Source organism: Aegilops tauschii, chromosome 3 (genome assembly GCF_002575655.3).
Source record: "Aegilops tauschii subsp. strangulata cultivar AL8/78 chromosome 3, Aet v6.0, whole genome shotgun sequence".
In the NCBI taxonomy this organism is placed as follows: domain Eukaryota; kingdom Viridiplantae; phylum Streptophyta; class Magnoliopsida; order Poales; family Poaceae; genus Aegilops; species Aegilops tauschii.
Genome location: NC_053037.3, coordinates 192,963,122 through 192,969,045, shown reverse-complemented (window position 1 = coordinate 192,969,045; position 5,924 = coordinate 192,963,122). Strand labels below are relative to the sequence as shown.

Below are 5,924 nucleotides of genomic sequence, written 5' to 3'. Positions count from 1 at the left end.
GTAGGAGTGGGACTGAACGCAATAGGAACAACACCGGGAGCTCTGGGGATGGCATTGAACTCGTGGAAGCTGACCGCCATCTACGCATGAAACAGGGGTTAGGGGTAACCGAATAAGACTATATGCAGCAAATAAATGCAACAAGCAAGGGCAACAACCAGACCCTATACTACCTTTTTCTAATGTTCATGCAGACTAGGACACTCTACATCCAGACCTGCTCTCATACCAAGCCCTGTGGCACCCGGCTCAGAGAAACCGGAATGCCCCGTATTCCAGCCTGGAGATCAAGGTGAAGTCTTCTGGAATACATCACTACTTAGCATAGAACAAACCAGCTCTCTATTACAATACGAATACGAATACAAGGTCTCCGATATTACAATGAATAACATCGGCATGACGACGCTACGCCAACCACAGTTGCTCTATGCAAGTAGCATAACAACTCGAGGCAGCTGAACCTCTACTGGCAGCGGAACAACGAACGACAATGATGGACTCCAATCCGCAGGGACTCTGGCTGGAACGTTTATCCTAGCTCGCGAACACAAGAACCACACCAAACAAGCAAGCAATCCAGGCACGACCTGCAAACTGGCATGACACGCCAGGTCAGTACATTGAATGTACTTGCAAGCTCACAATAAACCAAAAGCAGTCAAGACAAACAACAACATGGCATTAGCAGGTTAAAGCAATCATGAACATGATACATGGCATGCAAAAACTAAACATGATACGGCTAAAATAACATTAGCATGACCTCAGCATATAATCATGATGATACTACATGCAACAGGTAAACCATATCATGCACCAACTTACTCTTGTTCGGCAGTTACCTCGTAACCATCTCATACATCCACTCACCCACATCGTTATCCATGATACCTCTGTGATCATCTTGCGATCACATAAAGATCAACCAACTTCGGTATCCACGATACCTCCGTGATCCTCCCTCGATCACAACCAATCTCTTTCTCATCATCGAACCGGGGTTATTATTAATCAAGTTATTACTATAGTTGGCTCATAGTGTGACCGACTACGAACTGGGCCCATATCCACGGGCGCGGCTATCGATAGATTTAAACACACATTCGGCAGAGTTTAGTACACTGTACCCACACCACGGAACCCATGGCCTCGCACTCCCATTCGGGTGGACCAACGGCGTTCTGGCAAAACCAACCCATTGCCATGACACTCTCCTGGCCACTCTGACCAACTCCCCTTTGGGCTAAGCCATGGGTGGCCCCGATGTCAACCCGTGACATCCAACGCCACCATCGTGGCCAAACATAAACGATCCCAAATGGGGACCCAGTATCAAAACAACAACAACGAGCACACAAGGTTTATGTCCGCCTACCTGATCAGGGTAGCGCGCGCCCATAACCTTCCCTCTTTGGAGGCACCGGCGAGAGGCATGACAATAGACAACATTAGGGCCTTCCCAAAAAAGGCAAATGTGGTTGCACTGGTCAGCTCGATTTGGTGGCACCATGACTCAGCCAACAGTTGTTCAAGTTCATTATTATTCAGTTAAATTTGAATGCAATGAGCTGAGCCATATTAAAATAACATGATGCAGCTACAATGCATGAGCATGGTATCAACATAAGCATGGAGGTGCAACATAACCATCGAGCATAACCACAATGAAGCATTAAACCATGTGAGCATGGCATACCGACGAGCATAAGCATAATGTTACACATGAGCATAGCATGACTACTAGCATCATAAATAAATACCGTGCAAGAAAATAGCAAGAACACTACCAAGTAAGCATGTAACCAACTAGATGCAAAGGAACATGCATAACAACGGTACTTTGATAAACAAGCATGCATCAGGAAGAACATCACTGCTACTAGCATGTGCTACTACTACCAAGCATAACATGAGAAAATAATACTAGCAAGTAGTACAAGATAACAAGATGCATCGGAACATAGCGTGAAGGTGAACATGAAACCACGAGCATAACCGAAACAACAACAGTAGTAGCAAACAAGCAGACAGATAACAGGCAAACTTTTATTAAATATTAAAGTAGAAACCATGGATACTTTATGGCTACCATGCAAGTGGCTGTTCTGGCTTGCTTGGGGGCGACAGAGACTCCGGGAAGAAGTGCGGTGAAGCCGCAAAGCGAAATGTCGGACGATTTTCTCTCGGAGGGGCTGATTAGAAGCAAGGGCAAAATGGTCATTTTCACTATGGTACCACCTAGTTAAAATGTTACCAATAGAAATATCTTGATGATACAAAGAAGTGAGCGTTGGTTTCACCTCAATCGGAGTTACGGTCGTGGAGATACGAGGGGTGGAAGTTCAGGGACTAATGTGTGATTATTTTATTACCAGCGGGTCCCTGAGTGGATAAGACAGAAACGGATTTAGGATAATACGCTTTCGGAACAGAGAAAACGCATTCTTGGCCGCAGTAGAGGGAAATACGCTTTCGGACATAGAAAACGTACTTTTGGACAAAGAGGAAAGAAATACGCTTTTAGATTACGAAAACGTACACTCGTAAAACCGTCTCCACTTGCCACGTGGGCAGAGGTGGCTGGGCCACAGGCGCGCGGGTCCCAGGCGCAGGGGGGGCAGGCGCTCGTCTTCTTCCTCCCTGCGCCTGTGCTCCCATGAAACAGAGGAGGAGCAGGGGAGGGAGGCGGCGAGGGGCCGACCAGCTCCGGTCGAGCTGAGGCCACCGGCGGGACCGCGGGGCCGTGGCGCCTCCGTTCAGGGGGGAAACGGCTGCCGGGGAGGGTAGGGGAGGCGACGACGAGAGGAGGCAGAGGCGGCGGCGGTGGTGATCTTCGGTGATGCAGCTGCTCCGGCGAGGGGAGAGGGGGTGGGGCGAACCGCGGGGATGTGGGGAGTGCGGTGGAGGTGGTAGGACAGAGAGGGGAGGCTCGGTTTGGCCGGGGTAGCTCGAACTCCGATGATGGCCGAGGACGAACGGCGAACTCCGGTGAGATGTGGCGATTCCGGTGAGCAAATGAAGTGAGGGAGGAGTGGGTGAGGTGCCGGAGGACTCGGGGCACTCTTATATGGCCGCGGGGAAGACTCTAGAGCATCACATGTAAGCTCAAGCCGAGCTCTAATGGAGGACAGGCGCCGGACGCGTCACGAGCACGGCTCTAGTGGCGCATTCATGGCAAACCAAGAGGTGGTCCGGGAACGGGATGACGCAGACGAGCACGGGGGAGCTCCTGGACAAGGTTGCACGTCGAGACGACGAGGGAGGGGACGAGAACAGTGGCTGGAACGAGCCAATGCTCGCAATTAGTCATGACGCAAGCGTGATCACCATGGGCACGGGTGCAAGCGGCGCGTTTTGGCTAGGCCGACCATGTCACACGTGTAGTCCCTCCAAGCTAGGTTACAAATGTGGTGATGAATTGATTAGGAGCACTGTGGTTAGGTGGTAATGATCCTCTGAAGTTTGCTGTTGCAAACTTAATAAGGTCACTGTCATCCACATGGAGATGCTAAGGGCTAAACATGATGTCCGAGGTGTTCAGGCTAGAAAGGACTATGATCCTGTGAAGTTAGAGAGGAAATGGACTAAGATTTATCATGGTTGCTTAACAACTGCATAATCTGGTCCAGAATCAAGATCATGAAGGTGCACTCACATAGTTGATTGAAGTGAGCTGAAAATGGGCATGGCCCAATGATATAGAGAAATGAAGATACTCAAAGAGTTTCAGGCCATTTGGGTTAGCCAAACTAGCACTTGCTTCATATAGCTTCTCTCTGGATAAAAACTTGGAAAAAATGCACATGGCAAATGGATTAATGAATTGATCCAAGACTTGGTGGAGAGAGAGTGTATATGGATAGGAGAATGTCCTGGTAAATTTTCAGCTTAAATGAAGCAATATAAAATATGGTTGCTTCACAAACTGAAAATCTGACTAGAAACTAAGATTTGGAGCTCTGCTGACATAGATGAGTTATTGATGTCTACTACACAACCTTCTTCTTGTAGACGTTGTTGGGCCTCCAAGTGCAGAGGTTTGTAGGACAGTAGCAAATTTCCCTCAAGTGGATGACCTAAGGTTTATCAATCCGTGGGAGGCGTAGGATGAAGATGGTCTCTCTCAAACAACCCTGCAACCAAATAACAAAGAGTCTCTTGTGTCCCCAACACACCCAATACAATGGTAAATTGTATATGTGCACTAGTTCGGCGAAGAGATGGTGATACAAGTGCAATATGGATGGTAGATATAGGTTTTTGTAATCTGAAATTATAAAAACAGTAAGGTAACAAGCGATAAAAGTGAGCGTAAACGGTATTGCAATGCGTTGAAACAAGGCCTAGGGTTCATACTTTCACTAGTGCAAGTTCTCTCAACAATAATAACATAATTGGATCATATAACTATCCCTCAACATGCAACAAAGAGTCACTCCAAAGTTACTAATAGCGGAGAACAAACGAAGAGATTATTGTAGGGTACGAAACCACCTCAAAGTTATCCTTTCTGATCGATCTATTCAAGAGTCCGTAGTAAAATAACGCGAGGCTATTCTTTCCGTTCAATCTATCCTAGAGTTCGTACTAGAATAACACCTTAAGACACAAATCAACCAAAACCCTAATGTCACCTCAAGTATCCGTGGGTATGATTATACGATAGGCATCACACAATCTCAGATTCATCTATTCAACCAACACAAAGAACTTCAAAGAGTGCCCCAAAGTTTCAACCGGAGAGTCAAGACGAAAACGTGTGCCAACCCCTATGCATAAGTTCACGAGGTCACGGAACCCGCAAGTTGATCACCAAAACATACATCAAGTAGATCACGTGATATCCCATTGTCACCACAGATAAGCACATGCAAGACATACATCAAGTGTTCTCAAATCCTTAAAGACTCAATCCGATAAGATAACTTCAAAGGGAAAACTCAATCCATTACAAGAGAGTAGAGGGGGAGAGACATCATAAGATCCAACTATAATAGCAAAGCTCGCGATACATCAAGATCGTACCACCTCATGAACACGAGAGAGAGAGAGATCAAACACATAGCTACTGGTACATATCCTCAGCCCCGAGGGTGAACTACTCCCTCCTCGTCATGGAGAGCGCCGGGATGATGAAGATGGCCACCGGTGAGGGTTCCCCCCTCCGGCAGGGTGCCGGAACAAGGTCCCGATTGGTTTTTGGTGGCTACAGAGACTTGCGGCGGCGGGACTCCCTATCTAGGTTATGTTTTGGGGGTTTCTGTATATATAAGAGGTTTTGGCATCGGGAACAAGTCAGGAGGGTCTCCGAGGCGGCCACGAGGTAGGGGGCGCGCCTAGGGGGATAGGGCGCGCCCCCACCCTCGTGGGTGCCTCGGGACTCTTCTGGCCCATCTCCGATACTCCGTGGGCTTCTTCTGGTCCAAAAATTATCTCCGTCAATTTTCAGGTCAATTGGACTCCGTTTGGTTTTCCTTTTCTGCGATACTCAAAAACAAGGAAAAAACAGAAACTGGCACTGGGCTCTAGGTTAATAGGTTAGTCCCAAAAATCATATAAAATAGCATATAAAACATCCTAGATGGATAATATAATAGCATGGAACAATAAAAAATTATAGATACGTTGGAGACGTATCAAGCATCCCCAAGCTTAATTCCTGCTCGTCCTCGAGTAGGTAAATGATAAAAACATAATTTTTGATGTGGAATGCTACCTAACATATTTATCAATGTAATCTTCTTTATTGTGGCAAGAATATTCAGATCCATAAGATTCAAAACAAAAGTTTAATATTGACATGAAAACAATAATACTTCAAGCATACTAACAAAGCAATCATGTCTTCTCAAAATAAAATGGCCAAAGCAAGTTATCCCTACAAAATCATATAGTCTAGCTATGCTCTATCTTCATCACAC

At 46.6% G+C, this 5,924-nt stretch overlaps 1 long non-coding RNA gene across 1 annotated transcript; it reads right to left on the bottom strand.

Moving 5' to 3' along the window:
• Positions 1-308: 308 nt before the first annotated feature.
• Positions 309-3,102, bottom strand: LOC141020966 (uncharacterized). The gene is made up of 3 exons (XR_012180962.1): positions 2,304-3,102; positions 2,093-2,195; positions 309-597 (listed from the first exon to the last, which is right to left on the bottom strand). It is a non-coding gene; the product is annotated as an uncharacterized lncRNA (long non-coding RNA).
• Positions 3,103-5,924: the final 2,822 nt, after the last annotated feature.